The sequence below is a fragment of the Herpailurus yagouaroundi genome, unplaced genomic scaffold, assembly GCF_014898765.1.
Source record: "Herpailurus yagouaroundi ecotype Mexico unplaced genomic scaffold, PumYag 160, whole genome shotgun sequence".
Classification (NCBI taxonomy): domain Eukaryota; kingdom Metazoa; phylum Chordata; class Mammalia; order Carnivora; family Felidae; genus Herpailurus; species Herpailurus yagouaroundi.
In genome coordinates, this window is record NW_024412401.1 from 26,175,664 (window position 1) to 26,187,898 (window position 12,235).

The window sequence follows — 12,235 nt, forward strand, 5'->3', positions numbered from 1 at the left end:
AGAATAAATATCAATTGGGCTAAAATATTTTTCTGCAAATATTGCTGTCAAGGAATTTTTGTAAAGATTGCTTACTGACCCATTGTATAACCAGACCTGACATTATGGAACATTTCCCATATAGATACATTTGAATTTTGATGTGGAAGGCATTATAATCTGATAGGCTGTTCATCATGGTAGACTTTGTACAATGCTAGAAACACAATTTTATGTTGCCAGAGGTTCACTGAAATCTTATACTGCTTTCTTGGTACTAGGATTTTCCCCTCCATGTCGCTTATGTCTCTTGACATTTTCCACCATATTTAGGGTATTTCTCAATTCCACATTCCTAATTTTTTCTCTTTTCACCCTGTTTTCTTAATGTAAAGAATGTCATTAAAAAAAATTTTTTTTTTAAGTTTATTTTGAGAGACAGAGCAGAGGAGGGGCAGAGAGAGAGGGAGAGAATCCCAGGCAGGCTCCATGCTGTCAGAGCAGAGCCCAATGTGGGGCTCGAACTCACGAACCGCGAGATCATGACCTGAGCTGAAACCAAGAGTCAGACACTCAAGCAACTGAGCCACCCAGGCGCCCCAAGAATGTCATTTTTTATAGGCTGCAAAATCACACATGCCATTTAATGCAGAGTATTCTAGTCAACATTCCTTATTTCAAAAGTTTCAGACAACACAAAATAGATTTTCTGTTTATTTTACTCTTCTGTGTGTTAAAAAAATTTTTTTTAATGTTGATTTGTCTTGAGAGAGAGAGAGAGAGAGCACAAGAGGGGAGGGGCAGAGAGAAGGATAGACAGAATCCCAAGCAGGCTCCGCACCATCAGCGCAGAGCCCGATGCGGAGCTTGAACTTGTGAACCACCAGATAATGATGAGCTGAGATCAGGAGCCAGACACTTAGCCAACTGAGGCACCCAGGTGCCCCATTCTTCTGTGTTTTTGAAATTATACATGTTAGATTCTAAATAATGTATTCAATAAAACCATGAGTGGGATTTATCCTTTTTTTTTTTTTTTTTTCCTTTTATGAGGCAAAACCATGCAACATCTATAGACACTGAGGCCATGGAGCCTCGTAAGTACAGCTCTGTCTTATATGCATGATAGATTTAGGGGCTTTCCTCTAAGAGTTTATGGTGGTCTGGTTCTGGCTCATTCGTTAAAAAACAGGCCAAATGTGAAATAGTGATGAGGAGCATGGAAATTTAGAGAGTGTATTGGTGTGTGTGTGAACCTCCTTCAACAAGTTTTCATAAATTAAAAATATAAACCGGAATACAGTATTTTCATTTTGACTTCATTCTTTGCCATTGATGCACATTTAAGGGTTTGGTTTAGAACAAAGCCTGAAGTTCACTGTCACTCCGCCAGCTAAAGAGCATGGGTTATGTTACATAAAATAATTTCACAGAACCATTGTTAACTGTTCACGTAACTGTCCATTACGTGAAATTACTAGGCCTTTTTCTCTTTTGATACATGTTTTCTATAGCTCCTTTTATTGAACCCTACTAAAAAAGTTACAGCTTACATTACCAAAATAAGTTGTTTTGGCATATTTGAGACAAGACTATGGGGAATGACAACTATGGTCTCAGTTCTATTTGAATTTTGGGCATGCTAGTACTTGGTCTGTAGTGAATGAAAAATGCTGAATTTTGTGTGCCATTCTTGTGACTGACTACCTCTGAGTTATGTGATGTGAGGTCAGAATCCTTCAGTGTATTTCATAAGTGAATAGGGGACCTAGGGTAAGTATCTCTTCACTGTGAGTCTCTTAGGACATCCAAGGATCCCTGAGAGGATGGAGCAGAGTGGCAGAATATACTCAGGCTTTGAATTTACTTTGGGCATCTTCCTAAAATCAGCTGTGCTTGTTTCCCTGCCCCCCCCTCCCCCCACCCCCGGCTCTGCCTCTTGATGCCTTTGCTCATGTCATTTGTCTTCCTTTCATTCTGGGAGATGACTTTCAGCTTCAATGATAGTGTCGATTTTCTCATTTTAGCTTGCTTTGGTCACCTCCCACCCCCTAGGAAAGGTATGATTAATTTCTCCGTATATTCAATATATACAGCACCTTTATATGCCAGCTTCTTCTGTGTGAGGCACTGAGGATTCAAAGATGAATAGGATACAGTCTGTGTCTCTCCTTCCCCTCCCCTTTCCCAACCCTTATCTTGGGCTTATAGCGTTCTGGGAGACAGTCAAGCAAAATTTCAGCAGTGTGACTAGTGGTATGTATAAGATGATGGCACTGTAGGGATGGAAGTTGCTTATATAGAATTTTGATGATACATCTGTCATAGCACATTGTTCTAGTTAATTTGTTCTAGTTTATTTGTTTAACTGCCTTCTAGGCTAGACTATGCTTCTCAAGGGCAGGAGATGTATTGTATTCATCTTTGGGTCACTAGCACTTGGAGAGCCTCCCATGTGCTAGCAGCTATCATTAGATATCATGAAAGACATGGTTCCTCCACTTACCGAGCTTTTCCCTGGGTGGAGGAGCTAGGTAACCCAACATTATTGTGATAGGATCCACAGATGTAAAAAAAAAAAAAAAAATGATGGGAGCATAGAGGAAGAGCATCTAACAAGCTGGTGAGGAGCTGCCAGAGAAAGCTAAAGAAGATATTTCAGTTGCCATTTGAAGACTAATGAAGAGTCAGCTAAATAACAGAATTCAAAGCAAGATTCAGCTAGAGAGGTTGTGTGAAGTGTTTTGGGTTTTATGTCAAAGGCCATTAGAGACCCACTGATCAATCTTAAGCCATGGAGTGCATGATTTATGTTTATGACAGGATGCTGTTGTTAGCATACCAGAGGCAGAGACACACAAGTTTCTAGCGCCCTTGAATATTTCTAGATGGGAGAGTAGCACCTAACCTACAGTATCAACAGAATTATGAATGGGATAAACTTGGATGTGGGTTCTGATGGAGAGAAAATGATAGCTAGAGCTTGGGCAAGCTATGCCATTCATTGAGACAGGAAACATGATATTGTGTCCAGAGATTCTAAGACTCCATTCGCCTGCTGCTCCTTTTACTCTCTGCTCTGATAGCCTTGGTTGCTAGTCCCTTGACATAGCCTGTATACCAAAGGACAGCCATGCCCATACTCCATAAGTTCCCACACTAGAGGTCTGCCTAATCTAGCCATTACGGTTCTCATCCATGCTTGAAGAAGAAAAGCCTGATTTGAAGGGGTCCTTTCTTGGCTCTAGCAAGCATGTTGTCCTATCTACTGGGACGCCAAAGTCCTTGAGAGGTAGCATTACCTTTTAGTTTTAAGGACACACAGTTTCTCTCCCACCTGTATCTGCTTAAGGCCAGATTTCTGCTTGCTCATTGTATGCTACAAAGAAAAGCTACTCCTGATTCTTAGAATGTATTTTTTTTTCTACAATCGTTTGGCACCTGAAGATTCCAGCTAGAGCTGTGATTGACACTCCAGTGTCAAAGCAGCTGACATTACAGTGAAAGCTGCTATAACTTGGTACACTGACCAAGGCCAATTGCCCAGTTTTATGTAGCTACTCCTGTCAGCTGCCATGGTTGTGGCATGAGCCTCAATCTCATTGTGGGTACTTTGGTTCTAATTCCCTGGTGTCTGTGGTGTTAGATCTGAGTTAGGGCATCACAAATGTATTAGGGGTTTGAAGATGAGGTTTGATGGCAACCCATTTTCTTTTCTCCAAGGTTCTGGCTGATAGAGTTTATATAAGAACTGCCAGCAAAATGGAGACCATCTTTATTACTGGCTGGGCAGAGGTCCAGTAAATCTCCCAAATGTAGAACATCTGGTAAATTCTGTTGGAAAATAGGCTTAGACCTAAGACAGGAGATAGGCTCTCCCGTCTCCCTGCCTGCTCTAGAGTGGCAGTGGGAGAGAGCAGCAAGGTTTGTGGAGTAGAAGCAGAGTTCATTGTATCAGCTAGTAGTGAAGCCCACAGGCCTGCCTCACATGCTTACCCAGAGGGAGCAGTGGAAATGGAAGACCTCTCCTCAGGTGAGCAGATAGCAAGGAGACTGGAGGCAGAGAGATTGGAGCTCCTGGGCTAGGAGCCACACAGCCTGGTTTGTGCTATTGGGGCCTAATGTGCAGAGTTAAAGAGCCCAGTGAAGGTAGTTACTACTCCTTGGAGGCCTAATTTGGACACACTGAATTGAGGTGCTCATCTCCTTGGTAGAACCAAGTGGAGGATAGGAGGGTAGGATATTATAGAACTCAGCCCACAGGAGGAGAGGGCTGGAGGAACACAGTTGTCAGATAAAGTACAGATGAGTGAAATTGTGTATTTTTATGAGAAAATTGGGGCAGTTGGACTTTGAAGGAAGGGGTGGGTAAAGAAGTTGGTTGACTTCTAAATTAAGCTATTTTTCCGAACAATTCTTGGACTCTCGTCTCAAGAACAATTTGTTCTGATCAGTCTGACCATTACCTTTGTGAGAGCAGAAATTCCCTACCCTCAAACATTGGCTAGTTTCCAAACCTTCCTGATATAATTCACTTTAAAATAGGAGAGACAATAAATATTGTCCTAAGCTTAGATTTAGAACTACAATGAGCACCACAGTCTGGGGAGTTTGGTTCAATTTCTTGCTGTGAGTCCAACTCCTGGCTGAAGTTTGTCTACAGCATAATGTTATAAAGCAGCCAAATTATCCTTAAAATCTTAAGGGCTAATAATATAACTTAGCAGAGTCTCATTAGGCCTTTTATCTAAATAAGCTTTAAATTCTCAACAAACTGGTGATGTAAATATCTTGTTTTAAAGTAAAATAAAATCCATTGAAATGAGTTTGTCATTTTAATTGTATTAACACCTTTCAAGTGGCCACATTTATTTGGAATGTTTCCATAAGGAGAAGAAATAAATTAACAGGATTATGCATGGGATATGTTTGGCTGTACTTCAAAGCAACGGAAAAGATTTCAGAGGGAAACAGTCATATGCTTCTCTACTTTAAAGAAATAAGACTAAATTTTCTTTAAAAGGAGAGAAAATATCCAAATAGGTCATAGGTTGTAGATCCAAGGAAAGTGCACCAAAATGTTCTCTTTTGGAACTCATACATGTTCTTATATTAAACATCAGCAGCATTACAGACAAATCTGTGTTGGAGAGTAAAGCTGTTTAAAATTTACTAGTCATTCTTCCATATTCTTAAAAAATCATCTTCTAGTGATAATCTGCTCAAACATCTCCCTCCCCCCTCCCTTATTTATTTATTTCCTTCCTTCCTTCCTTCCTTCCTTCCTTCCTTCCTTCCTTCCTTCCTTCCTTCCATTAGAATGACAGTGTCTGTGAGGGTGGAGGGGTTGGAAAGAGGCTAAATAATTGATTTGGGTCCAGAGGAGCCTGAATTTACTCCTAGTAGTTTGGTGGAACCCAGGCCATATGCATATGGTGGATTATTTTTCTTGACTTTCACTTTTTGTTTTTCTTTCGCAGAAAGGACAATGGTTACTTTTTCCCCAGGGGCATGAGGTATAGGAATGGGAGAATGGACATGGAGATAATGAAACTTAATTGAGTCTTCTGGGCAAAAATACAACCCAGCTTCGAATTAAAGATCAAAGCAAAGAACACCTTTAAATAGTGCATATTGAATAATCTGGAGAAAGGTAACTGGGTGGTTTTCATTTGCATTGAGGACAAACCAAAATAAATGGGTTTCAAATGCAGGGGATGGGAATGGGTTACCCACGAAGAAAGGCTCCTACTCTGCAGAAAACATCTTCCAAGGAGGGTTTAAGAATTGAACAATCTTCTATTTGGAGGCAGGGTAGTAAATAGACCTAGAGGTGAATGCATGCATCACGTTTTTGTTGTTCCCATAGTTTTCCACAGTGGGCAGCCATGATTGTCAAATAGTTCTTTTTGTAAAACCTTTTAAAATATTGTGCATGCATTCTCTCTGAGATGTTATATGAGTTAAGAGCAAGAGACTGTGCTTCTCATCAATAAGATAATGTCTCTCATACTTCCCATAATTCAGTGCCTTCTTTATATTAGGTTTTTAATAAGCATTCACTGAATGAAAACAAATGACTCTTGGAAGTCTGTCCCAGAGAGACACTGACAGTAAGTAAATGTAGTGTGTCAGGTGGTGATAAGTATTAGACGAAAAATAAGTCACTATGGGTGGTGTGGTGCAGGCTGGGTGCCATTTTAAAAAGGTGTCCAGGAGGACCTCTCTTGAGAAGATGGCCACAGTGTCCAGGTGTGTTCAGGGGAGAGTGTGGCTGAAGTGGGTGAGAATGGGGATGGTAGAGTCGGGTATTAATAGGCTGTGGTAAGGAGTTCAGTTTTTACTCTGAATGAGAAGGGAACAGTTGGAGATTGTTGAGCAGAGAAGTGACATCATCTAACGTATTGGCCTAATTATACTTGTTGAGAAATCAAACTACTGTGTTGGTACAAAGAGCTAACTACAATTCCAGTATTAGTTTACAGTACAAAAGAAATCCCCCAAACTCTAAACCTTTTTTTTTCCATTTCTTGCTCTCTCCATAACAGCTTACCTCCCTGGCCACGTCCCAGTAAACCCCATTGCAGCTCAAGGCTGACATCTAGTGGGTACTTTCCTAACTTTATAAACCTACAATTTGGAACATCCTAGCTCCTGATTAGGAATAGAGGGTAGAAAATCAAAAGCAGGATAATAAAACAATTATTAGGAGAAGACTGATTTGCCTCCTTGTTTCTCTTTGGCTCATATTCAGGTAAGTTTGTATTTTTCTAGCAAATATTTTTAAAAAACTGTTGGGTTTAGCTACCAGATGACTGGGACATCAAAATCTTGGGATGGTGAGGAGAGAATGAGCCAGAACCAATGGAATCAATGCTCTGGTTCTAGGGGTGGCCTGTGGTTTATTGTATGGAGTTTGGTTGACAATCAATTTACAAAACAGGTGTGATCTCATGAATTGGGCACGATGGGAGAAAGTCCAAGACAGTGTGAAAAAACCCAAGTCAGGTGAGATTGGGTGTTACCAAAGCTTAGGCGGGATATTTTGGTGTATTAGTTCAAGCTTTAGCTTTATAATTGGACGTCTGGCTTCATGTCTTATTCTGCCATTTACTGCCTGCGAGAACTTTTACAGGTTGCACTCTCTGTATCTCAGTGTCGAAATAGTGCCCACTTTGCAAAGATGTTTTATTAAGTCATTTAATTTATGTAAAGCACTTAACACACTAGCATTTAGTATGCAGTCAATAAGAGCTAAGTGTTACTGTTCACAGGAACCACAGGTAGGCATTAGAGGTAGAGAAGCAGGTTGTTGTAGTAATACCACCTGCTTTGAATATATAGATATATTTTGCCCCCACCACTTAGCATTAACAGAATTTAGGTTTTAGCCATTTTGTATATTTATATGATCCATTTTATCTACATCGATTGGGGTAGTTGAATATTCTGTTTGAGGTATATCATTTATGCCTGACAGAGATTAAAACTGTTTAGTGGCTTTCATTACTTTTAGGAAAAAAGACCCAAATATTTAGCTCTGCATCCCCTGGCTGCTGCCTGCCTCTTCATTTTCGTCTCTTACTGCTCCTCCCTCTCAGTTTCTGCATTCCAGATTTGCTGGCCTTTTGGGTCCTCCAGCTCCTTGTTTCATCTGTCACAAGACTTTGCAATTTTGTTACCTTGTCCACACTGTTCTACTCCCACCCCAGCCTCACAACCAAGCTCACACCTAGTTAATGCCCACTCATCTTTGACACTTAAAAAAATTTTTTTTATTTTAATGTTTATTTATTTTTGAGAGACAGAGAGATACAGAGTGTGAGTGGGGAGGGGCAGAGAGAGAAGGAGACACAGAATCTGAAGCAGGCTCCAGGCTCTGAGCTGTTGGCACAGAGCCCAATGCAGGGCTTGAACTCACAAACTGTGAAATCATGACCTGAGCTGAAGTCAGACGCTTAACAGACTGAGCCACCGAGGCGCCCCTTGTCTCTGACACTTCTGTGGGGAAACTTTCCCTGCCTCCACCCCCACCCCACCCCCACCCTCACTCTGCTGGGCAAGCCTCCCTTCTTGGTAAGATCTCATAGCATTCTGCACTTTTAATTTTCCTTCAGAACACTTACCATAGTTTTAAAGTATATATTTGGATGATTATTCACTTCCCAACTAGACTGTAAGTATCTTGGAAGCAAGAACTATGTCTATTTCACCCATTACTTTGTTCCTGCCACAGTGCTTGGTGCATTTAGACTCCTATTTTTGGGGGGAGCCTGGGTAGTTCAGTTGGTTAAGCATCCAACTTTGGCTCAGGTCATGATCTCACAGTCTGTGAGTTCAAGCCCCGCGATGGGCTCTGTGCTGACAGCTTAGAGCCTGGAGCCTGCTTCGGATTCTGTGTCTCCCTTTCTGCTCCTCCCTTGCTCACGCTCTGTCTCTCAAAATTAAACGTTAAAAATTTTTTTTTTAATTAAAAAAATTTAGACTCATATTTTTTGAATAGTGAAGAGACTAGTCTGAAGGATGAGGGATCTTATTTTAAATTAAAATATAGAAATCAGTAAAACACTTGGTAACCAATGGAGTATGGGGATGTAGTGGGTACTGTGGTGTGATGCCCAGTTTTCCTCTTGTAGACTACTCATCCCTCCAGATGCTGAGAGTTTTTTAAAAAATGTTTACTTTTGAGAGAGAGAAAGCACACCCATGTGCATGTGAGTGAGGGAGGGCCTGAGAGAGGGAGAGAGAGAGAATCCCAAGCAGGCTCCGTGCTGTCAGTGCAGAGCCCGACGCGGGGCTCAGTCCCATGAATGGTGAGATCATGACTTGAACCAAAACCAAGAGTCAAACGCTTAAGACTGAACCACCCAGGTGCCCCACATGCTAGGAGTTTTGATGGCCAATGCTTCTCATCCTAGACCCTCTATAGGAATTGCCCACAGGAAAGAGAGCCACCTTACCTAAGGTCACACCCCTTTCTGAAAGCAGGTCACTTGCAGTGACAGGTTAATTGGGGGGCATATGCTCCACTCACTGCCTCAGTGAAGGGCCATTCCAGGTCGTGGTAGGATTGACTGAGGCCACTGTTTGAACTGCATCAACTGTTCAACCCCCTCCCACTTCACCTTTCCTCCCTCAGGCCTCACATGCTGTTCCTGAGAGCTTGTCTCCTCCCTCTCCCCCCAATAAACCACCTGCACACAAGTCTCAAGAGTCTGTTTCCCAGGGAACAGACTGAGAACTGTGGGCGACGGAGAGGGAGGATCCTAAGGTAGCTCCTCAATTTCTGTTTTGAGACAGCACATGATGCCATCCACTGAGATGAGCACAGGAAGGTGATAATGTACAGGAACTGAAGCAGGTTTGCTGGAAAAGGTAAGTTTTAGAGGTGTTAAGTCCGACGTTCCTGTGGGATAACCAAGAGTCTGAAGCTCAGAAGAAAGGTCTAGGCTAGAGGTGTATGTAGACTTGGGGTCACTGGCACTCCAAAACGACATGAAAAAGCTTGCCTATGAACGGAGAGTGAAAGAAACAGGACTAGGGTGGCCTGGGAACCAACAGAGGGAGACAGGACAAATGAGACAAACTTGTGGCAGATAAAGAGTGATCAGAGAGGTAGGAAAATGAGTGTGAGCATTAGGAATACCAGTGGGTGTGCAGAGGGGTTTACAGGGATTACAGGCATAGATGTGTCAGGTGTAGATAGTATAGCATGTAAGTGTTCGTTCACTAGATCTAATGTCACTTGCTGGGGATAGTTTTAGTGGAGCCAGATTCCAGTGAAGTAAATGGGGTGGGGGGGATGAAGAAATGGATGTGGTAACCTTTTTACAGTTTTCATGAGTTAGGAAGAACGAGATAGCATTGAGGATCCAAGACAACAGGAGGATATTTGTGTATAAATGATTCCGGAGATGGGCTGAAGGAGAAAGTCCAGTTAGAAAAGTATAAAGTGGAGGCCATAGGAATGAGAACTAATAAGTTCTTGAGAAAGTGATACATGATTGAACACACAAGATTAATCTTGGCGAAGTGAAGCCAAATTACTACTAACACCGGAAGGAAAATGAGTAGACATGGAGGCAGTTAATAGTAGCTACAAATTATCTATGCTCTTTAAGCATCAGGAAGTTTTAATAATTTAACCCTCACAACAAATCTTCAAGAATACCACCCTACCAGTCTGGAGCAGGTGGTGCGAAGGGGGCGGGGGCTCGGTTCTGATAGGCTTCCTGCCTCCTTGGAGCGCTGCCCAGTCCCCCAAGCAGGCCGGTAAGCACACGCTTTGGGGCAGGTGGTTCGTGGAGGGGCGTGCTCTCTAGGATGGAGTTTATTCCGGAAGCCACCCTTAGCTATCTTGAGGCAACTTCCACAAGGAGGAAAGGCTGTATTTTCCGAAGAGGGCAACACGACCCGGAAAGATGGTTGCAGAAAACGGGACTGAGTGACGCATGCGCGTTGCGGGAGCGACGGAGAGTGCGCAGTGCCGAGGCCGCAGGGACCTGGCGTTTGTCTCCGGAGAATCAGAATCTGGGTGGTGCGCCTGACTGGAGCCCCACGTGACCCCGCAGTTTGATTTGTAGGAATTGTGTTAATAAAAAAAAATTGATGGCGATCTAACAGTCTACCAATAGGCAATTCATCATTTAAAATATAGTTATGTACATGTGGTGGAATATTTTGCGGTCCCACCCATGCAACCCAGAAATTTAGAGTGTGTGTGTTGGTCTGTTTATGGTCTAAGTACTAATATTTTTTTCTTGAACCGTTAATTATGGCTGGCAGCCAGGCTTTTACTTCAAAGCTTTGGAGGTGGAGCAAATGCCGTTACTTTCCCATGGGTGGAATTAGATTTAGGAACAAGTTGCAGTTACGAGAGGAGGGCAATAATGAATGAGTTCTGTCTGTGCGAGGTGGGTCTGTGGTAGGGAGCTGGCGTGGTGGTCACTTGGAGAGGAACTCTCCTAAAGGGCCTTTCTCCAAGGTGAGGGGACCTCAGCAGAAGGGGCTGCAGTTGTACTGCTAGATGCAGATGTTGAGTGGCTTGCTGGAGGAGAGGCTTTGCAGGAGGAATCTCTGAAAGTGCTCCACAAATAAAAGAATCAGCCCTGATAATTTGCCACACCTGGAAGGCACCATTCTCCATATTTCCTAGATGGGAGTCAGACGGCAGTCCACTGTGGCTCCTCACTGCAGGCTTGCTGGCGGATCCTGGGGAGGTCTAGCCTTGAAGTTAGAGGCAGGCCTCTCATACCCACCACCTTTGGTTGGAAGATCAGCAGCGTTCTCCGAAGACATCCTCCAACTCCTCTTCCAAACTGTATCCTTACCCTTTTATATCTTCTTTATGGGCATGATGATGGATTCAAGGTTTTTAGCCAAGTCCTCCTTTGCAAACTCAACCACCAGGATGATCTGTTTCACTACTGATTCGTGCCTCCAGAGATTTTTGTATATTGATTAATGCCACCAAAACAAGAGTTTTGTTTTGATGAGACAGCATTATCACACTCCGTCTGCAGGAAGCAAGGAAAACTTTCATGGAATAAAGGAGCTTGTTAAACTCTATCTCAGAAACCAAGCCTAGATTCAGACTTGTCCAAATCTTAGTTCCACTGAACAAGCAGAGCTCAATTCTTTTTTTTTTCTCCCAAGTTTTAATTTAAATTCTGGTTAACATACAGCATAATACTCGTTTTAGTTTCATGTGTAGAATTTAGTGATTCGTTATCACTTAAATACAACACCCCGTGCTGATCACAACGAGGGCCCTCCTTAATAGCAGAGCTCAATTCTAAACAGTTCTTTTTTTGGCGCGCTTGCTGTGGATGCCTTTATATTGAGAGAGCTGAGATCAAAGAAGTGCTAGCAGAGGGACACTGTGTTCTTTCCCCACAGAGCATCTCAGCCATGTCCTATATCTTTTTCAGCCACTCTCAGATAATAAAAAGTCCTTGAATCACTTTCAGACCCAAGAGTAATCTTTGAGTAATTAAAATTCCAGTCCAGTGTTGTAATGATATAATGACTTTACTCATTTGAATGCTTCTCTCCACCTTTATTTCAGGGCTGGTTAAAAGAATATCAAACCACATAAAAGGGTGTATTTAAAAAAATCACTGCCCCCCCTCCTCTCCCCACCCTTAGTTCCACTACGCAGAAGGAGCCATTATAACTTCTATTTGTTTTTGTGTTTAGTAAATTTTGGTTGTTTACAAATTTACTTCAAACCCTGGCTTCTCAGGCAGTATTCAAG

General features: G+C 42.3%; 1 long non-coding RNA gene across 1 annotated transcript; it reads left to right on the top strand.

Moving 5' to 3' along the window:
* Window positions 1-8,768: 8,768 nt before the first annotated feature.
* Window positions 8,769-11,942, top strand: LOC121034753 (uncharacterized). Its single transcript, XR_005792594.1, has 2 exons — window positions 8,769-9,354; window positions 11,135-11,942. It is a non-coding gene; the product is annotated as an uncharacterized LOC121034753 (long non-coding RNA).
* Window positions 11,943-12,235: the final 293 nt, after the last annotated feature.